The 23,633-nt window shown below is 34.2% G+C and overlaps 2 long non-coding RNA genes across 7 annotated transcripts in view; one reads left to right on the top strand and one right to left on the bottom strand.

The window, feature by feature from the left end:
* LOC140689450 (uncharacterized) overlaps positions 1–19,506 on the top strand; it is a 186,351-nt gene extending 166,845 nt beyond the window's left edge. The window contains exons 2-4 of one of the 2 annotated variants that reach the window (XR_012064398.1): positions 6,988–7,086; positions 18,747–18,864; positions 19,226–19,506. This is a non-coding gene — a long non-coding RNA (uncharacterized lncRNA). Of the gene's footprint in view, positions 1–6,987; positions 7,087–18,746; positions 18,865–18,977; positions 19,200–19,225 lie in introns of those variants that run through there. The other variant, XR_012064397.1, reaches the window with a different exon arrangement.
* Positions 1–23,633, bottom strand: part of LOC116285734 (uncharacterized) — a 47,261-nt gene that overhangs the window by 20,790 nt on the left and 2,838 nt on the right. The window lies entirely within an intron of this gene.

The following is a 23,633-nucleotide window of genomic DNA, read 5'->3' on the forward strand; positions in this document are numbered from 1 at the left end:
CACGTAATAGATTAAATTGAAGGTGTCAAATCAAGGTGGAGAAATGACAGCCTTTAAAGTGCATTGAGCCAGTGCTTAAGCAAAATACAATGATAGCTATTTTTTAATCTTTTACCATGACTCAAAATGAGCTACGAAGTTACAGAGTTACTGTTTCCACTTTTTTAAAGGGTGATCTAAAGTCATAGTTTCTTCTTATGCCACCAAGTATACCAAAGAGTGAGAAAACAGACCTGTTTCATGAATTATGAAAGGCGACTTAAGCTACAGAGGAGATGCCATAAATTTGTAATGGTATATACTGAGTTTCAGGGAGACTGGTGTCCAGAAAACAAACCACCACTGTGAAATACTAATAATAATTAGATAGTAAAAGCTAAATACATACAAAGTTTTATGGTTTTAAAGCTTCTTCAATTACATGATTTCATATGATCCATTTTGCAATTCTAAAAGTCATTATACTTTTATATATATATACACACACACATATATATATTATCCAAAAAAGGCATTAATAGCCTTCTCACACATTAGTTGACTTCCAATGCCTAGTATCTGTCAGATACTTTAACAATTTCATATGTAAGTCAGAGTTTGTGACAATTTGAGCTACTTTATTTAAAGTTTGTTTTCTCTTTTTATGGATAAAAATATTCCCCTCCTAAGAAAATGAGTTGTATTATTAAGAAGAATAGAAAGGTTAAATTACCTAATGGAAAGAACACTATTTAATCACTTTAAAAATACTTGAAAACACTCAATCGCTATACCAAACTTGGTGAACCAATTAAAAATCATATTAATTAATAAATCAAAGTAGTTTTTTTAAATATTTCTATTAAGCTATAATATACGCAGACATTTTATTCATATGTAGCATTATTTGCTTGAGTATCAGTTAGGGGTAGCTCTGCATTCAAGAGGCCAAAGAATTATCTCCTTGAGTACCAGCAGCCCACCCAAAAAAAAAAAATTGAGCAAACTATTCCTGCACTCTCAGTCCCTTGTATAAGACACCATTAACTCTAACCATCAGATTGTCTTTTTGTTTGATTGACTGAATGATATGGCATTTTTACTATGTCTTTATAATAAAAAACAAAGCAAAATTCCATGTTGTCTAAAATCCTGTCTTTATTTTTACTGGTACAGAGATTTCCTATATACCCCTAACCTCACACATGCATAGCCTCCCCCATTATCAACATCCCCATCCAGAGTGGTACATGGGTTATGATTGCGAATCTACACTGACACATCATTATTACCCAAAGTCCACAGTTGGCACCAGCCTCCTCCTTTCCCCTAAAGTACTACTCCCTTCATGCAAGTTTCTTCAACACTGAGCAGAATTATGTTTCCTGCTGGGTTACTGATAAATATTAAACTTTCTCAATTATATTCGGAGAAAATGGTTACTGAAAAGGAAATTTCTCCTGAAAAGGAATCTGACCAAAGAGTCAGTGACCACATAATAATAACAACAAATATTCCTTGAATGTTTGCTATATACCAGAAATCTCTCCCATACTCCCCATGAATCCAGTATTTTTTTGTCAAATAGCCAAAGATGGCACCTAGTAATAGTTGGAATAGCATAGATGTATTTAAGATTTTCTTGGAAAAGAATTATTTGGGGGAAAAACACTTTTCAGTGGTAACAGCTACACTGCCCCAACTCTGTACTTGTTAACATTTCCCTTGTTACCGTTTTTTCCAGTGTAGCAGTGGCTTAAAAAATGAGCAACTAGGTGTGGATGCATCTTGGTTATTCATAACAGTATCACATCACCTCAGCAGAGATTCAAGAAAAAGTACAACACAGGGACAGCAAATACATGCCACACTACTCTCCATGCTTAATGAAAGATATTTTTTGTTCATCAAAGCAGTCTCCAACATCACACCCTCATAAGCCTTCTCATCACGGTGCTCCCGGAAGACAAAGTATATTAACTGACGTTGCCACTTGGTATAAACCCTTTGCTGTTGCTTAAAAAAAGTATTAATTGAAAATTATGGTTTTATAGTTTTGACATAGATCTCTAGCAGAACTGGGACTAAAACCTCAGGAACAGAATCAAGCAGCTCACAGAAAAATCATTGTGAAGGATGAGCCTCAAACATGGTACTGAGTTGGTTCAGGAGAAGCTAGGACTTGGTATAATGTGACCAAAGATCAATTGAGGAATAATAAAATACAAATACTGGAACAAAGACCTGAGATGACATGAAAGTTGACATAATGTTTATGTTTTGCAGAAGCCATCAATAAATTTCAAGACCCCGGGTTTTAGAAGGCATTCTTATTTGCCATATCAGTGGCATCATTCTCTAACACCCAAGAGCTCAGAGAGATTTTCTGGTAGAACAGCAACATTTCTGTGACCCACAGATTGGAGGCTCACCTGGGGCTACAGAACGTTCTTTGGGACATGTGGAGGGCAGCCTCTCAGAGCCAGTGGTTCCATTTGGTAGGACCCTTTACTGGACCAGATACCTCTTTAATTCCCTCTAGTAATCCTCACATGACTAAAATAAAAGCCTGGTTTCAGAAGAGATACCACCCCCCCCCCTTTTTTTTTTTGATGCTTAGTGCCATGTGGCTGCTTTGATTAAACTCTAGTTTGAACAAAACATAATTCCTACCCTGTGGATGGTTATAACACCAGAGCCATGCACACAGTTTACAGCTGTATACAAATATACTTGATGGTAGGTAAGTGCTCTTTCATTACTGCTATTTTTAATGAAACTAGTCATTTTCCACTTGGCTAGTTTCACAAGTGATACCTCTCTCTAGACAAATTCTGGCTGTGACCTGCAGTCAGAAACACAGAAGCACTATAATTTTATATAATCCTTTCCTGCCCTCTCCATCCCCACCCCATATCTCCTCCTCATTTTTCTTTTAGGCATAAAGCAATTACTTCAACTTCACCCATCTACCTAATTAGATAAACATAGGAAAGGGGGGGAAATAATATTTAAATCTGGCTAGGAGATAAATAGCTTTCCCACCCCTACATTAGCAGAGAATAAAAAGGGGAATATTGCCATCAAGGTTCAAATTAACTGCTGTGTGCCGTGTGTGTGTTGTATGTAATTTTATAAATTTGAGTTACTTTTAAACACGGTCTAAATTTATTTCAAAGAGTTACATATGATTGGTAACAGGTGGAAATTCTTTTCCATAAGCTTTGGTTGTTGGAAAAAAAATTATATTTTACTTGGGATCACTGCCATAAGTCAAATATAATTTGAAAAAAATTAAAAACATTTCTGGTGGAAACGGGGGTTAATTCTGATGCTTATGCTGATTCCTCAGTTGCAGTCAACGTAGTCTTCTCACTTACTCAACAGCAAGCCTACAAGCACTGACATTTTGTAGTTCCAATTAATTCAAATGTGTCTTTTCTAAAATAAAAATATTTCTTTGCAATCACTGCCTTTCAAATATTGGATAAAATTCCTGTGAATAAGCAGAATTTAAATGAAGTAAGATAGAGTGAAGACTGCCTGAGAAAAACAAGTAGTCACGGAACGTCATGAGTTGAAATTAGGCCTCTAACAAATCACACCTATTATGTTGAGGTGGCTAATATCTCACACAGTACTTTCTATGACATGAAATTGCCTAACTGTAGACATTTATGTTTACAAAAATTGAGGTGGAGGTGTTACAAAATTAGCAGGTTACAATTTAATTTCTAGACAATTTTTGAAAAACAGTTTTAATACTTTTGCTTCTAATTGCTTAATTTGCATATCTTCTCAACCCTCATTCCCTTCTCATGAGTTATATGAAGAATGACAGTGTGGAGGAAATGAAATATCACTGGGCTAAGCATTGAGAATTGTGAGTTCCAGTGCTGACTATGGCATCAGCAGCCTATCACTTAAGAAACTTGAATCTTAGATTTATAATCTGGACAACATGAAAGCTGAATTTGATGTCCTTTAAAATCATTGAAGATTTTTGATTCATTGGCTGTAAGAGTGAGACCAAGAATTTGTGTTCTGTGTGTGTGTGTGTGTGTGTGTGTGTGTTTAAACTTTCCCCAAGTGCTTCTGATCCATAGCTAAGTCTGGAACCACTGATGCAAAATTCTTTCTACTACTTGTATTTGATGGTTGATGATTCAAGCTTTTGGAAAGTAAATTCTCAGTGCTATATACTGAATTGTGGGCCCTGGAATTCACATGTTGAAAATCTAACCTCTTTGGAAATAGGGCCAACAAGGAGGTCATTAAGATTAAATGAGGTCATAAAGGTGGGACCCTAATCTAAAAAGCCTAGTACCCTTATAAGAAGAAGAAGAGACACCAAGATTCTCTTTTTCCACCATGTGAGGACATGGCAAGAAAGCTGCTCCTGGAGAGCTCTTAACAGGAAATGAATTGGCTGGCGCCTTAATCTTGGACTTTCTCAGGCTCCAGAACAAATTTCTGATGTTTAAGCCTATGGTATTTTATTGTGGCAGTCCTAACCGACTAATACACTCGACGAGGATTTGACAGATGATATTATGAGAGTTGGCTAAGAGCTGTAACAAAAAAATCTCCAAATAGCAGAGGCTTAACATGATAAAGTGTACTGCTTGCTCACATGATACCCTAGAGGATGGGACAGTGATACGTTCCATTCAGTACTCAGGGACCCAAGTCAGCATCATTGACACATTTCCTCCCTGATCACAGCAAGAGAGAACGATTACTCACTGAGGTTTACTTTCTTAATCTTCCGAGTCTGGAAGTGCATACATTATATTCATCAATATACTATTGGGTTAACAATAGTCACATGGCCCAGCCATATGAGGAACATAAAATGATTTGTAAATATTTAGCATTTTGTCTGCCTTGCAGATGGACAAGTAAATATACCCAATGTTTCTTTCTACCCTGAATAAAACAAACAAAAATACAGACCACCGAGGCAGCAGTAATGAACTTACATGAAAACTTTTTCAGATGGCCTTTTAGAATTAGATTTAGCCTCTAGCCTGCCTTGGACTATGATAGAAAGTGTTCCTGGGAGATAGTAGCTAAGATGGACAGTAAGTTTGATTAATTTTTAGCATGCATTTCCTCTCTATGGTAGGCAGAATGATGGCTACCAAAAGATGTTCACAAAAAACCTTCGAATAGGTCACTTTACATGGGAAGAGGGAAATAAGCTTGCTGATGGAGACAGAGTGGCTAATCAGGTGCCTTAAAATAAGGCGATTATCTTGGATCTGTGTGAATGAGCCCAGTGCAATCACATGGACCCTTAAAAGTGGAAGAAGGAGGCAGAAATGTGATGATGAAAAGGACAGGAGGCTTCTGGCTTTGATGATGGAGGAAGGGGGGCATGAGCCAAGGCCTCTACAAGCTGGGAATCAACCCTAACTGACAGCCAATTAGGAAATGGAAATCTCAGTCCTCCAAGTGCAAGAGAGTGAGTTCTGCCAATAACCTAAATAAGCAAGGAATATCCCTTAGATCCTCCAGTAAGATACACAGCCCTGCTGACACTTGATTCCAGCCCAGTAAGACACACATCAAACTTCTGACCTACAGAATGAAGAATAAATCTGTGTTGTTTTAAACTGCCTCTAAGTTTGCAGTGATTTGTTATGGCTGTAATAGAAAACTAATTCTCTATCAGCACACTTTCTCTCTCCTTGCCAACCAACAAATGTCAAGGTTCCTGTGGTTCCAGATTTAAAAAAAAAAATGAAAATCTTTTCCACAGTAAATTATTAAAATCCTCACGCTATGCCTGCCTTAATAATATATGTATTTTAAAACTAAACTGCCTGGAAATAACGAAGCACATCCAAAGGAAAAAAAAAATCGAAATTTTGATCAAACTTGGTTTATGATAACTTTCTAGGGAAGTTAGATGGGGCTACCTTCTCAGTAGTGCTCCAAATGTATTTTATAGGAATGCCTATATTTTTGTTGAGCATAGGATCAATGGAAGCATAGGATCTAAAAAGATACATGTAACACAACTGAATTAGAACTAGAAGACTGTCTGAACTTCCATTAAAAAAAAAGAAAAGAACTAGAAGGAAGAAATTTAAAAGGTAGCAGAGAATGTGGAAAGGCTCACCTATCAGGAATAACTAAAGGCTGAATGGTACGGAAGGAAGACGGCTCGTTGGGATCGGTTTCCTGTGTTCAGTGATCAGAAAAAATGACAATGGAAGAAAATGAGCAATTTTCTTCTGTTACCTCTGAAGTCACATTCTGAAGTCACGTATAAAGGTTATTTTAAAAGACATGTATAAGAATGATATTTTGACATATTCCTCATGATAGTTTTCTCAGACATATCTTCTTGTTAACATATGACCCTTCTTCCTACTCAGACAGCATTTAGGGTATTTGATGTTATGTCCCAGAAAAGGGATAATAGAGGGTGAGCTAAAAACAGAGTAGCAAATGCTCAGTTTGGGGGCTTCAAATAAGGTTTTGGAAAATATGGAAAAGGGCAGTTTTGAGTAAGAGCTTCTGAACTTCAAAAGCTTAGGTCTGGAATATCAAAATATAAAGCTCCAAGCAGCTCATACATAGCCTTAAAAGACTAAGTGACTGGAATAAAATGCATCACTTTTAAGAGTACTAATAAGATTCGAGAAGAAAACAAACTATGAGACGAGATGAAAAGAAGAAACTACTGGATGTGGGATGAAGAAACAAAGCAGACAGAATTAGCAAACAGAGATATCCCAGCCCTCAGTGAAATGAGGATTATTATCGCCTCTCCTGGAAGTTGTGTGTGTTAGCATACACAATTTTCCAGACTTCCTGTCACTGAGCACAATAAGCCACCTATTAGGAATTTTGATAATCTGCCTCCACTTTTGTGTCCATTCTGTCATCAAAAATAGCCAACATGTTTCTCACTGACCATTTAGGAGGGATTATGCCAATGTGAGAATCCTTATGCTTTGCCAACACCAGTGAACTTGTGTTTCCTGTATTTTATAGCCCATCATAAAGACACCTCGAACGGTCAGGATAATCCAGTAATGGGTAGTGGAAGCCCACAGAGTGACTCGACATCAGACATCTCTCCCTCGGCACTAGGTAAGATACAAAAGATGCTACATGGAGTAACACACAGATTGTATTTGTGTTTCACAGTGTTTGGTGGAATATCAGAACTTCTGAGGTCATTGAATGGTGTCTCTTTTAAAACAGTACAATGATCATGATTTACTTGAGAAATACTTAGTTGCTGTAAGAGTTTACAAAGTTTGATACCCTAATATATTCAGTAAATCTTTGTGAGAGAATGGCACCCCATAGAATTTCCCAAACTTAATTAATCATGGAACATCTCTGATTTACTCTTCATTTTTAGAAAAATCTATTCATAATTTTTGGACATAATTTTTTTTATAACAGCTGAGAAAGTTTAGACCAAATGGCTAAGTTCCACTAAACTCTAAGCCTCTCTCTTTGATCACGTATTTCTCTTGTGCTTAAGAAAAAAATTAAAGGAAATAGGACAGATTAGAGTAGCATAGATGATTCAGAAAAAGACATTAGAATATATAACATTTTAATATAGTAAAGGTAGGACCTCAAAAGAAGGAAACTCAGTTTATACAGCTGAGCAATTTTCTGGCTATGTAGAAGAAAAATCAGTAAGCTTTATATGTAACATCAAAGTTGGAGTAAAGAACAAACTACTGTAACAGTTTCTCTACTCCAGAAAAGAGGAGGAGGGGGAAACAAAACTGAAAGTCTGTGGTTTAAGAATGAGGGACTCAGTCTTTTCACTGCCTATCCCCTGGAACTTTGCTCTCACCTGACTGGACAAAACTTGTGATGCAAATATGCCCAGGGCCAGCTCACAGAAAGGGAGAAGATGATGCAAGAGGAAAAATACATATGTAAAGTTACAGGAAATTAGGACACGGCGCCCATCACTTCCTCCCTCCTTCCGTTGGTGATGGCTTAGTCATATGGACAAACCTAGATGCAAAGTAGGCTTGGAAATGGATTCTCTAGTTGAATAGCTATTTATCAGCTACAATTCCATTACAAGAGAATGAATTTGGGTATACAAATAGCAGTTTCCACTACATACAAATGAAAATATCTTTCAAGTAGAACTGAGTTAATAAATCTCACACACACATACACACAATTTTTAAAATTAGAAGAAATACATGGTGATGAACCTGATCTTTAAATGAAAAAAAAAATCAGAATTCAGTATAGAAAAAGCCTTTAATGCTCTAATATATATTTGGTTATTTTCCATTCTTGTTCTTAAAGTTCTCTTTTGTTTCTCTCTTGAACTCTGTATCACAAAAATCTATTTTATTTAAATCTTTTGTTTTGGGAAGATAAACCTTTGAAGTTACTTATTCCTTCCAATTTTTAAAAATTTTGTTTTCTTTCACTATAGGTTTTATATATATATATAATATATATATGACACATATATAACTATGGTTAAATGCCATAGTATTATTATTATTTTACTAGTTTATCTTGTTTGGTCCCCAGTTTTCTATGCTGAGTACTGATTTCCTTTTTTCTTAAAGTGTTTCAAGCTTTAACTTATTTTCTGAGTATAACTTTACTGAGTCCTTTAGATCTATATGAATTTATCTTTCAAGTGCTTTTTAAGATATGATTTATACTTTCAGTCAAGAGTTATCATGGTGAAAGTATCTTATTTTCTTACTAGTTAATATGCTGGAGGATTATATTTTCTCATTTATATTCAACATTATTTTATAGTGATCAAATAACATGGTTTATAAAATCACTGCTTACACTTTTCTTCAATCATGTGATTAAATTTTCATGTGTTTTCAGAAATATATGAAAAAGTATGTATTTTCTATTCAAAATATACAAATTCTCAAGTGTACCCATTAAACTGAATTTGCTAATGTTTTTATTCAGTTTATCTATTTTCTTTCTTGGTTTTGTTCGTTTAGTTTCTTGTTAGATCTGACAATTCTGAAAGAGATGCTTTAAAAACTACCAATGTTAATGTATTTTTTGGAAGATTTCTGTTCTGCACTGTGAAGTTACTTTTTTCCCCATTCCATATTGTTTGTTAAAAATCCATAATTAAACCCAATACTTATTCAAGGGGAGGGAAATTAAGCTCCCCCTTCAGGAGGAAGGAATAGCAAAGAAGTTGTGGATACATGATAAAACTGTCACAATAATTAGTAAATAATCTGGGGCAGTTTACTCTGGGGCTGGGCAAATACTGTTTCTCTGTTACTTTTGCCCAGTGATGTTAGCATTCATTGGTGGATGTTGCCTTGAGTCCTCGTAACTGATTCTAATTGTAATTTTCTATTTCTCTCATTGTTTCTATACTTACTATTTGGAAATAATCTGTAAAGAAGATTTGTTCCTTCTCCCCCATTTGTTTGTACAATTATTTGTATCAGTAATGCACTCGTGAACATTTCATTTATTCTTTGGGTTTTAATCCAATACCACCTTTACTAAGTCAACAGAGATTAGGACGGAAGCATGGACTAGATTCTCCCTCAGAGCCTCCAAAGGAAACAACCTTGCTGACAACTTGATTTAGGATTTCTGGACCTAGAACTGTAAGATAATAAATTTCTCACTTTTAAACCACGAAGTTTGTGGTAATTTGTTATGGCAGTCCTACAAAATTGATTCAGTAAGTAGAAAATACAAAGAATTAGATGAATTAGATAAAATAATATTAAATCTTATGCAAGAATAAATTCTCAAGAACAAATATTATGAAAAAGTATTATAATAAAGCACCACATGCCTTATCAGATGGTAGAAAGTGTTATAAAGCACTTGTCATTAAATAATTACAAAATAATTATGACTATGACATAGGTATTTTTCATAGTACATAAATTTGAAGTGGACCCAGAATACATGAAAAATTAATATACAACCCAGGTCCTAACTGGGTTCAGAGACAAAAGATTAATTAATTCACAAATAATACTGGCACAGCAGACTTTTACCAGGAGAAAATGAAATTTGGATTCCTAGCAAATCTATTCCAAAAATTAAATCCAGATGTAGTGAAGATTAAAATAATTTTTTAAATTCTTGAAATAAAAGACTCTGATACTTTATTTAGTATCTGTCACCTGGGGAGAAATAAGACAAGAATTCCAGCAGCTATTTTTTTTTAAATGTTGACATATTTGAGGATATAAAAAAGTAAAAAACTACTTACTCAGCAGTAGACCCTTGAAAAAAGTCAACAAACAAATATTTAGGAAGGTGATATTTGTAAAGCTCGTTGTTCATAAAATGTTAATATATGTAATATACATAAAATACAACATATATATAACAGCTCTTCATTTTAACAAGGAACAAAATAGTCAAATAGAAGATGGGAAATTCATGGAAATTTAAAAAGCTGACAAATTTATGAAAGGTGCTGTACATTTTAAAAGAATATAGTAGAAAACTGGACTTTAGTGACTTGCCATGATATAACGCCAACATCTTTTTTAGAACTACAGTGACACATGTTTATGAGTGAGAAGAAAATAAGGAAGATGTGTTTTTTAGGAGAAATCATCTGAGATAGGTTTTTGGGTGATGCTGAAAAAGAAGAAAAGGAGAACAGAAGGAAGAAAAGCAAACATGAAAATAGAGAAACAAAAACTATGTTAAAAAGAAATGCAGGATTCTTTTATTTAATAATTAAATGTGGCTATATTTGCACAAGAAAATAAAAATAAATCATCTGTAAACCTGTAAGGGTCATCAATGAAACAGCCTTAAGAGGAAAAACAGAGGCAAAATGCAGTTACATGCACAATATATTTAATTTTGTTTAAATTACACAAGCAGACACTGCCTGTATGTTTATAGGTGTGTATGTATTTGCATCAGCAAAAAGAAATTCATGGAAAGAGTAAAAGGCTGTTAATACGGGGGGAGAGTTAGCAGAAAATAATCTGTTTTGTCTTCATACATTTTGTATTGTTTGTTATATGATGGGGTTCAGAACACACTAACACAAAATATGGCACCTTGGCAAATTAACTATTATAAGCTGATGAAGTCTGAGAAAACAGTAGAAGCAGGAAGGTCACTCTGACCTCCCCTACTTCCTCACTCTTTTCCCTGAAATGGGTCACGTATCTCCCATGTAGAATTTACCCCTCCTGTACCAGAAGGAAAGAAGGCATTCTTATTACCAGAAACAGGTAATTTGGGGCCAAGAAACCTTGTTAAACTAACCCATATCTTCCTAGATACTTACTACCCCTAGCTCAAACTCCTTTGTTGTGTCAATTCTTCACAAATGTATTGTTTCTTTGTCTAAATAGTAGAAAAGTTGCCTGTTTTGGTCACATTTTCAGTTCTTCATTCTCTTGTGAAGGTGCCCATATACATGTAAAAATTCAACAAAATTTGTATGCTTTTCTTAGTCTGTCTCTGTTAATTTAATTTTCAGACCCAGCCAAAGACCCTAAGGGGTTGAGAAAACCTTTTTCCTCTCCTACATTATGCGCATATTACAATTAAAATGAGAAAAAAATCTCAATAAGAATTAATTTGACTGCATAAAAATGTTTAAATTACTTAACACAAAACACCAAAAACCCACGAACAAAATACAAGGAAATATTTACTTCAAGTAAAACAAAATTTTAAAATTCTTAATATTTAAGGAGTCAACTCAATAAGCTAAACAGAGTCAGAAATAGATAAACCAGGTGGGGGAAAAGCCATTTTTTCCTTACTAGTCGGAAAAGAAGAAATACCTAAATAAATGTTCAAATTTACCATAAATCAGAGTAATAAATATTGTAACTACAAAGTTATTACTTGTCACCTTTCTAATTAGCAAAGTTAAAAAAATATATTAGTGAGCACAGCGTAAAAAACAGTATATTATTCTGCTGATAGAAGTGTAACTTAGTAGATTATGTTTGGAAAGGCATTTGATAATCCATATTAAGTAATGTAAAATATTAACATGCTGTGACCAAATGAGTCAAACTTTAGAAATACATCTAAAGAAAAAATGCAAGAAAAAGCATGAATAAAGTTACTGAAGTATTATATAAAAATTTTGTATAATTATAAACAAAAATTTAATATTAAGTTACTGGTAAGGAAACAATCTGTATCCAACAATAGAAAATTATGCAACATGAAAAGTGATAATTTATCATTTTTAATGACATGAAAATGTGCTTATGATAAATTTATAAGCATGTAAACAGGTAAAGTTTTGTGTACTACTTTGATTTTGATTATAAACTATTAACAATTGCTGAAAACAGTATCATTAGAGCTAAAGATGGAATGTTCTGTTTTATAAACTTTTATATATTCTGTTGCTTAAGAATGAACATTTATTGATTTTATATTCCAAAATAAAATAATTTATAAAAGTAAACAAAAATAATTGCTTGGATATATTTGCTTTTTGTGGTTTTTACTTATATTAGTGTCATCTTTGAAATCACCTGAGTGGACTGATGCAATTATTGTTATTTTCTGAGTACAGTAATTTAGTATATATTGGATACAGCTGCACCCAGCTCTCCCAGGTCAAATCAGAATGTGAGTATGTACAGAAACATCCGGCACACAACTCAGCCAGATTTACATAACTCATCATAATAAAGGCCTACTACTTTGATATAGCATGACCAGTTTTCAACGTAAATTTACAAAGCTTGGAGAAAATGGAAGAAAAAAATGTATGAAGACACAGCAAACATCAGAATCAGACTTTGATATGACACACATGTTGGAATTATCCTTTAAGGAAACTTAACTATGATTAATATGTCAAAGGATAGTTTACTACATTTGTGTAGATCTATTTCTGGGTTCTCCATTATGTTCCATTTGATTTATGTTTCTATTTTTGCACCAATACTGAACTATTTTGATTACTGTAGTCATACAGTTAGGCCATAAAAATGGAATACCACTCAACCATAAAAACGAGTAAAATTTTGCCGCTTGGAACAACATGGATATACTTGGACGGTATTATGCTAAGTGAAGTAAGTTAGAGAAAGACAGATACTACATGATATTACTTTTATGTGGTATCTAAAAAATACAATAAACTAGTGAATATAACAGAAGCAGACTCACAGATATAGAGAACAAACTAGTGATTACCAGCGGGGATAGGGAAGAGGCAAAATAGGAGTAGAGGGTGAAGAGGTACAAACTATTATGTTTAAGTAAGCTATAAGGATATATTGTACAACACAAAATACAGTCAATATTTTATACTAATTATAAAGTATAACCTTTAAATTTGTGAACTGTTGTATTATACAACTGTAACATAATATTGTACATCAACTATACTGCAACAAAAAAATTAATGCAAAATTAATCCTATTCTAAGTGTAAAGTGCAAAACTATAACTCTTTTAGAAGAAAACAGGAGAAAATGTAGGTGACCTTAGATTTCATGATAAATTTTTAGATATAACATCAAAAGTATGATGCATGAAAGCAAAAGTTGATAAGATGGACTTACTAAAAGTAAAAAAAAATCTGCTGTGTAAAATATTTGCAAAGCATATGTGACACAGGACTTGTATCTAAAATATGCAAAGAACTCTTTAAACAGTAAGAAAATAACCCAATTCAAAAATGGGCAAAAGATCTGAACAGACAACTCACCCAAGAAGATAAACAAATGACAAATAAGCACAAGAAAAGATGTTCAACAATAACAAATGAATGGGTCATCCATACAAAAGTGTTCAGGAATAAAAAGAAGTTAGTCATCCCACCACCAAAACTATTAATGAATATTAGATACATATTGCATCTCTTCAAAAAATGAAGTTTCAAAAAAGTTAGTGGACTGATGACATTGTATATTGTTTATAATGAATATTCTGCAAATCAACATGAAGGCACCTCAATAGAATAATTAGGCAAAATGTAAAAATATATGAAGAGGCAATTTATGCAAATAAACCCAAATGGCTAACATGTTTATAAAATATCCAATGTCATTAACAATAAGGAAAATGTAAGTGAAACAAACAATGAAATGTCACCTTATATTAGAAAGCTTGATACTCTCTAGTGCTGGCAATGATGTGTGACTACTGGGGCTTTTTTACACTGCCAGTGGGAATGTAGATTGATAACGTCCATCAAACAATCTGGTAATATTCATTGAACTAAAGATACACAGAACGGGCAATCTAGCAATTCTACTCCTGTAGAATTCTACTCTATAAACCTTATGGAGATTTTTCATAGATATACGAAGGGGAAGTGTGAGGATGTGTTATTCGTGGTGGCAAGTATTTGGAAGAGGACACAGGCATCCAGCACTAGGAGAGTGTATGTGTAAAATGTGAATGCAAGTAAGAGTACTATGCACCAGTTGGAAGCAATGGAAAACATGTAGATACATACAGCAACATGGATGGATCTTAGAAAATCAAGTGTTAAGTGAGAGAAAGTAAGAAACAGAATACCATTATGTAAATACAACTTTATGCACACAAACGAACAATTCATAGTTTGCAAGAATGCATAATTCATACTATCTTCAGTTTGAGAAGCTTGCAAAACAGAGCCAGAAGCAAGCTGTAAGTGCTAATTATCTATTGGAGGGTACACGCCCAGAGAAAAGAGCAGAGAGGTGGAAAAGGGTAAGATGCTCAAGCAGAGTGCTGCATTACTGTTCTGGCCAAGGCTTCATGGTGAGCTCCAAAAAGACACAGCTTGTCTCTCCTGTGTCTTGTGCATAGATTTGGCCATGTGAGACATTTCTGTAACAGACTCTATGGGAAAAAAAAATTGTGCTTTAGAAGAGTCAATGGATGGTTGGAATAAAGAGATAATTTATTTCTCTCATTTCCTGTCTCCACTGGTCAAAATCCTCCCCACAGGGAAATAACTCCACTTTAAGGTTGAGGAAGAAAGTCAACCCTTAGGGAAGTCAGCACTCATGAGCTCAGTGGGCTGCAGTAAAGACTGAGCTTGAACAAGTGGCAGGATTCAAGAAAGAAGTGATCATGAAGATTATGTGCCATATCTGATACATATACAAACAAAAAGGTACATACTAAACACATTAAAATAGTTATCCATGCTGGGAGAAGAGGGAAGAGTGGGCAATGTGGATCAAAGGGAATAAATAAAACAAGAGACTGCTTGCTGGGAGCAAGGATGACAACGGGTCATAAGCCAGAGTATAATTAACTTTACTTCTTCACCTGAATTCAAAAAGAAAGGGAAATGAAAATCCAGTGGATTGTGTCATAATCATTGGCAAATCAGTGGGGCATGAAATCCTAAATCTTTACAACTGTTTAATTACTGAACAAGCATAAGATTGTATATTGTGGAAAGAAGTAAGCCAGTTTTTTTCCCTTTTTAATGGATAAAACTAAATCAATATTGGTTTTGTTTAATTAAAAAATGAATAATATTACGTGATAAAAGTAACATTTCCTATATTGCAATATTACAAAGAGTACTAAGAAAGGCCAAGAGGATTAGTAAGAGTTCATGAATCCAAATGGAAAGAAATTATTTACTAATGCCTTGCCAAAGGTGTTTAATTTAGAAAGGTATTGTTTATTAAGTATAAATCCCTGAGGTCTTGAGTACGCAAAAAGCTATCTCTGTAAAAGAGAAAAGCTTAATATTTGAGAAAACTGAGTATTTGTATCCTCTGAAAGTTCATATGCTGAAGCCCTAACTCCTGAGGTGATGGTATTAGGAGATGGGGCCTTTTAGACACCTGAGATTCATGTCTCCTCCAGGTGAGGATGCAGTGAGAAGCTTGTCCTCAAGCTAGGAAGAAAGCCTCATCACCAACTGACTCACTCTTCCAGTGCTTTGATTTGGACTCCGCAACCTCCAGGACTGTGAAAGATAAATTCCTGTTGTCTAAGACACCCAGTATGGTAACCAGAGGAGCAGACTAAGGCAATCTGTTAGATCCCTTTTGCCTGAAAATTACAGAAACTCAAACAAGCTTGAATTCTACAACATAAGAATAGACAAGAAGCATTTACTTCATACCCTGCAAATTAAAGTGTTCAGTTAGTCTCATGCCCAACTGAATCCATCATCTTAAGTAGTAATCTGGGGTCTGTCTTCATGTTCTTTCCTTTTTCATTTTCTTGTCACAGCTTCTGTCACTGTGTTGACTTCTGTTTCCAGCTTCTCTTAATGGCCCACAGCCATGGTTGCCAGCACTCTGAGTTTTTGACCACACAATAACACAACATAAAAGTTGAAAGAGAAAATGATAGCTCTGTCTTAAGTTCAGGAAATTACAGAGAAGAACTCTTAGTGACCAAGCCAGGATCTCAGCTTTGTAACCACAGAGTGGGATTTTAGGCTTACTGAAACAAAATGAAATGAGTGAGGAGTGAAAGTAAGTCTTCAAATACAGATTAGGACACTATTGCTAAAAGGCAAAACAAAAAGCTGATCAAAAGTTTAAAAAGTAATCATTTTAATTAAATTTTCTTAGTGTTGACAAATAGGTAACAAAATTAATTGGGTGAATTTTAGAAAAGTTGAAATTCTAGGGATTTCTTGAGAAGTCTCCAAAATCATGTTACTCAATAATTTTTATAACATTTATCTTTAAAAAATAATAAATGATCATAATAATATAGAATAAATCATTTTTCTGTGATAGAAAATTTCAGTGTTTTTCTATTAAATATATAGTATTAATAAATGCATGATTTGGCTTTTGTTATCAACCAGCATATTTGGTAAGATTATGAATTTCAATATCACATACAAGGGATCAGTACCTGAAATATTTTAGAGTAGAAGGGAACATGACTATAAAATGCCAACTAAAAATCATTTTACAAGTTGAAATATTACACCACAAAAACTTATCATTCTCAGAATGTAATTTTAAAACATCCAATACATTAATTGCCCTATCCTATAGTTTTGACAAAAATTCTAGACATAGAAAAATGCTTTCCAATTTGCAATAAAATTGATAAAATTATTGAGTGTCTAAAACACCTTTATTCTGGGCATTAAGACAAAGTTGTTTCATATAAGCTCCTTTTAGTTTGGTTTTCCTTAATGATTAAGGTGTTTTGTCTGCTTGCCCTGATTTTGACTTTGGTTTTGATATTGATATTGTTTTTGCTATTTCATATTTTAGATCAAATATTCATTTCATGTGCACATCTCTTTGCATTTCTTCTGCTAATGGATTTGAAGAGTCATATATAGCCAACATGCAAAACTGGAGAATATCAGTGAACATTTCTGCCTGGTATTTAAACAACACAAACAGGAGTATTTTTAAGAAGAATAACATCACTTCACATAATCATTATGTCAGAATGGTCAATTTAAGGCTTCTTTTGCTTCCAAATTTAGGAATAATAATTTCCTGGAACCCCAATTTTCGGATAAGTATAAAGTATACTCTGAGTGTAAACTTGCTAATATGCATTTTATTTGCAAGAATGAGTGCATCACTTTAAGCAGCAGACAAGGTCACAACACTTGTAACAGGCCAAGGGTTACAAGTGAGAGGCATTGACTGCATCATTAACATTTCTCTCCTATCAGCCTGTCCTGGTTTCCAGAAATGTTGGCCATAACCTTCTACTACTTCTGCCAGCCTTTTTTTCCCCTCTGCTCCAGCTTGATATGAGTGGATTCTTTCAAAGCATTAACATTTCTATGTTGCTAGTTTAGTTTTAATTCTCAGAAGAGAATTATAATTTCCTATTTTCTGATTTCTCAATTGATTTTTTTTTTTTTTGGCTTAGAATTCAGGATTAGGAAAAACATACACATTTTCTAAGAAATGCTGCTAAGGGGTCCCCAGGTGAATACATCAAATTCTCCTGAATCCCTTAAGTACCTCATCTCAAAAACAAAGCAAGAGAGAGAGAGGTTTGACTCTGAAACAGAATGGCTTTTGACACTACAAAATGAGACTGGGTTCAAAAATCAACCTTTTAACTGGTTGTTCTTCCTTCTTCTTCCCCTAGTCCTACATCCCAACTGCTATCACTGAGGGGAAGTGCTGCTATTTACGGAAACTTAGGCTCAACAGGAAAACGTATTACTTACATGGAAATCTTCATCCTAGAGATAAAATAATGCATACATTTGATATTCTCTATTTAAAACTACTTTTGATAAAACAGTATACATCTGATCACTGACTCCTGTAAGATATGAAAATACAAGAAAAATAGATCAAAGAGCAAGTATAAAAGTTTAAAAGAAATAAAGTATCTATGTGTCTCCTAATCTTTTCCTTTTTTCCCTTTTTTATATTAGATGCCAGATGCTAAATGTTTGACTGAAACAGTTTTTCTAACTTGCTATATTACTTCATTTTTTTTTTTTTTTAGTTATTTCAATCAGTCTTTCCTCCAAGCAATAATTAAATTTTTAGGAAAACTTTTGTTCAGCTGTTCAGCTATTCTGAGTTTTGTGCTTGTTTTTTGTCTGGCCTTTTAAATGATACATGTTCTGTGATAATTTCCTCAGAGGTAAAAACAAATAGGTATTTTTAAAAGGAACTCTTTCTCCTTTCCAAATTCAGGTCTAGAGCTCTACAAACCAAAGCCAGGATATGGTTACCTGGGCAACTAAGAATCCGCAGAGAAAGTTCTCTTGCCTCTATGTTCTTGATTTTTCCCTTGATCAATAGTTAATTAGCTTTAAAAAAATCTTTTTAAGGGGATGGGCATTCCCAATAGCCCAAATGCTTTACAATTCTTATTCCATAGGTTGACCCGTTTGTTTCCTCCCCTGGAGTTAAATTGGTGTTCAGGATACAGGCTGAAGACACACAATGCTACAGCAGAGTGAAAGGTTATATAATCAGTCAACAAGCTGTTGGGAAAGGTCAGTGATATTACAGTTATTAAAAGTACATTTTGTTTTGGGATCAGAAATAAAGATCCTCAGTGAAGGACTAATGAAGCTGAAGTTTGCACTTCTCTGTTTACACATTCCAGGTGGTGCCTGATCTTCGGAAACGGTACATTGTCTCGGATCCTGCACGGAAATTTTAATTTCCTTGAATTATAGTGGATCTGTGCTGCTGTTCTGTTCATCTGTGCACTTAGATTTATTAAAGTCCAGTATCTCAAGCATGTCTTTCCCATCTTCTGGTTCTACAAATTTCAAGTAGTTGCAAACAATTTTTAAAAATAAACAAAATCAAGTAAAATGCTGAATTTGGTTCCCAATCTCCTTTTTCTAGAATTGTTATCTCAAGTCAACTACAAACAGCTGGAAAGGTGCACCGTAATATGGGCCCAAAGTCAACCAATGATTTATCTCTACCTGCCTGAGAGAGACTGAGCAGAAGGGACTGGAGAAGTGACTGGCATGTTTTTGCATTATTTTCCTTTGGGTTTTTTTTTGATCATATATTATAAGATTTTATATCAGGCTTTAGAGGAGTGTAATATATTTTTTCAACTGTTACAGCAAACCTTAATTCAAAATAAATAAAAATACTATGGATTGAGAGTTTGCAAACCTGTGTTCGTGTTCAATATAACCATACTGATTAGCACTGCGTACACAAGACCAGAGGAAGATATCTTTCTATCTCAGCAACTCAGAGAGGAAATTTTTTAATAAATAGTTCCTCAGGTAGGAGAGAACAGTTAGAGAAATTCTAGTACACGTGTTCTGTAAAAGACAAGGTAACATAGTGAAAAGTGCTTTTGGAGTCACACTAGCAGTAATAGAAAAATAATTTTCAGCCCAGTTCTTTCCTGCATAAAACAATATAACAATATATGTTCTCCCCCCAAATCGTAGGATTTTATGAGAACAACTGAAAGGGACCGATTCCAGAGAGATGGAAAAAAAGTTAAGTGAACGCTATCATTGCCCCAGTTTATTGACTTGAGAGTTGCTCGGCTACAGCACAGGGAAGGGGAACTTAGACTCCAAAAGATTCCTAAAATTGGAAATGCAGAGTTGAAAATCCAGTAAGACAAAAACACAGTCCACAGGACAAAGTAGCAGAGAAGGGAGAAAGAAAGCTACACAGGGTCCCACTCAGGTATGCGGCTAAATGCCAGTCAGCTCTCTCAGGTACACATGCCACACATGTGAGGAAAGAACTCCTGGTCAGGGAAAGAACCATCCTGAAGTCTTCAAGGAGATCACTACTTGGTGCTCCCAATGTTCCCCTAATCAGACTGAAAAACACCAGAATTTATGGGGCACTGGGTAAAACACTCAGAAGCATTTTGTTTTAGTAATAGGGTAAAACTTAAACATGGTAATTAATGCCTGGTAAATCAAGACAGGAAAGAAAAGATTATTCTTTCCAAGTAATTTAAGAACAAAGCTTAAAAATAGTTAAGGAATGTAAACAGATCCAGCACCCAAAAAGAGAAAATCCATAAAGTACAGCATCAATTAAAAATTACCAGGCATGAAAAACAAAAAAGCCAAATAAAATAAAAGGAGGGGAGGGCATAGCTCAAGCAGCAGAGTGCATGCTTAGCACGCACGAGGTCCTGTGTTCAATCCCCAGTACTTCCTCTAAAAATAAATAAACCTAATTACCCCTATACACACCAAAAATAAACAGAAAAAAACAAACAAACAAATAAAAATTACCAGGCATGTGAAGAAACAGGAAAATACAACCTACTGATTATTCAGTAATTCTACTGAAGAGAAAAATCAGACATCAAAACTAACCTAGAATTCATTCATATGGTAGAAATAGTAGAAAAATATATTAAAACAATTATTGTAACTCTACCCTATACAAAAAGTTAGGTTCAAAAAAATTAAGTTTAAAAAATTAAGTAGAAACAGAAAATATCTCACAAAGACCTGAATTGAACTTGAAAGGTGAAACTAAAATGTGTAAGATGAAAAATATACTGAATGGAATTAATGGGCAATTTGGTTGTGCAGAATGAAAAATAATGGACCTGAAGACACAGCAGTATAAGCTGTTCAAAATGAAATGGAGAAAGAAAAGAAATTTTAAAAATGAAAAGAATACCAGTGATATCTGGGACAACTTCAAGTCCCCTAATTCACATGTAACTGGAATAGCTGTGAAGAGGGACAGTAATAGAAAAACCTCTGTAAACTCCCCTAATGTCTGAAAACTAAATAACATACCGCTAAGTACCCCATGGGCCAAAGAAGAAATCAAATAGAAGTTAGAACATATTTTCCACTGAATGAAAATGAAAACAAAACATATACCAGAGTTTGTGGAATGCCACTAAATCTGTAGCTGGGTGAAATTTCTAGTATTAAATGACTATGTTAGAAAAAAGAAAGATCTTTTTTCCACTTTAAAACATTAGAAAAAGAAGAAATTAAATGTGAAGTCAACAAAAACAAAAATGAAATACCAAAAATCAGAGGGGAAATCAATGAAATAGGAAAACAATAGAAAAATACCAATAAAACTGAAAGTTGGATTTTTGAGATCTACAAAACTGGTAGTTTCTAGGCTGTCTGATTAGGGAAAAAGGAGATAAGCTACAGATAACGAGTATCAGTAATGAAAGTACAGGTAACACTGCAGATTCTACAGTAATTAAAAGGAGGATAAGAGAATAATACGAATAACTTTATACCAATAAATTCCACAATTTAGATAAAATGGGTAAATTCCTTGACAAATACTATCAAAGCTAATTTAAGTATAAGTAAACAATCTGAATAGCTGTATTTGCTAAAGAAATTGAATTTATAGTTGGAAATCTTCCTACAAAAGAAATTCCAAGCATAGATGACCTCACTACTGAATTCTGCCAAACATTAAAGGAAGAAATAATACCAACTCTATGTAAACTCTTACTGAAAATCGAAGAGAAAGGAATACATCGCTACTCATTCTGTGTGGCCAGCATTACCCTCATTCCGAAATCACACAGACTCTATAAGGGGCAAAACTGAGTATGAATATTTCTTATAAATATAGGTTAAACAGTCACAACAAAATTTATAAAATCAGACCTATCAGAGGTCTAATTATATAAAAGAGATAATTCAGGATGACAGTGGTTAGCAGAATTTTTTCTCCTCTGGAATTCTCAGAAGGAATTCAGCCCTGCCAAGAGATCTGAGAGATGAGAGAGAGGGAGAGAGAGAGTTGAAGAGACTACGTTTCGGGTTTTGAAGCCAGAAGAAAGGGCACGAGTCAAGGAATGCAGGCAGTCTATAAACTTTAACTGAAAAAGGCAAGAAAATTTTTTCTTTTCAAAATAACACTTGCAGACAAGTCAACTTCCTTTAAGAATACACAGAAGCTTCACACATTTCTACTTGTATCTCATTGCCCAGAATCTAACAAAATGGTCACCCAGTTTGCAAGAGAGGCAAGAAAGGGTAATACTTTATTCTGGGTGAGTAGCAAAATGTGTAGCTGACAACTGGGGAAACTGAAGTGAGCTTTATGGGCTTCAGAAAAAATCAGAATTAGTTGCTTGTATAAAACTGATCTCTCAATTGAAATTCTTAGTGTTTCTTCTTGGGGTACGTATATCCTTAGAAGGAGTCAAAGTTGAAAGGTCATATTTGAGAAAGAAATAGAAGGATTTTTTTCCTTTTTAGATTAGAGGGAAATGTCTTAAATTATCTGATTCAGTGATTCATGAGTAGTAGACATTCAGTTAATATTTGATGAATGAATGAATAATTTCCTATAAAACATATTCTTACTAAGCATTGAGAATTTCATTAGTGTCAATCATAATAGACTCATGTTATTGTGCAAACCCCTTCACTTGGGATTCTTCTAATATAGTTGCAAAAGATCTGGATGAAAAACATTTTCCTGTTAATAAAGTTTTTGTATTTGAAATAATTTAACAGAAACTAGTATATTTGGTTTAATGAAAAATATCATATTTATGTCATTCTCTTCCTCTCCATCTCTTCTTAAAAGCAAAATGATATGCAAATTCAGTTTGAACAGTATTAATTCAGCCACAACATGGCATTTCCCCAATGAACTCGAACTGGGGCAGAGAACATAAAAGCCTCAAGATACATTTTTATCTAATAGAATCCTTTGTTCCTTGGTTTGCAAATCTTCCTGATTTAGTAGTGGCACCTCTAACAATTCCCCAGACCATACAGACAAGTCTTAGGAATTCAGTTCAGAGAAATAACAGTCTTGTGTGTATATTTTCCTTTCGACCAGAGGACTTCTTAGCAAGTCTCAGAGGGATTTGTTGTAATACACTTGGTCCTCCTGGGTAGATCAGTTGTGTAAGAAACATCCCAAAGGGTAGATGCAGGACATAGTTGAGAATATTCTAGTAGCAAAGACTTTAGTGATAAAACTTACCAAATAAATATTACTCAAATGCAAAAAAATTAACAGAAAAATATTACAAAACCCACTGAATCGACCCACTGGCAATCCAAAGATTACCCAAGGAGAAACAACTAAAAATGATCATTTCTCATTAAACCTGTTTTTCATTTCGAAAAGCTTTCTAAGAAAATCAGTGGTTTTTTTCTCATCTGTCTTTTCTAACACATGCATCTTGGTATTTCGAAACAACAGGGGTATTTCTGAAACGTCACTAAATCTTACAAGACATCCACATATTTTAAGTGATTTTCTTTTGCTCATTTTACATTCCTAACAGTGTAGTTTATAAGAG

Source organism: Vicugna pacos, chromosome 26 (genome assembly GCF_048564905.1).
Source record: "Vicugna pacos chromosome 26, VicPac4, whole genome shotgun sequence".
NCBI lineage: Eukaryota > Metazoa > Chordata > Mammalia > Artiodactyla > Camelidae > Vicugna > Vicugna pacos.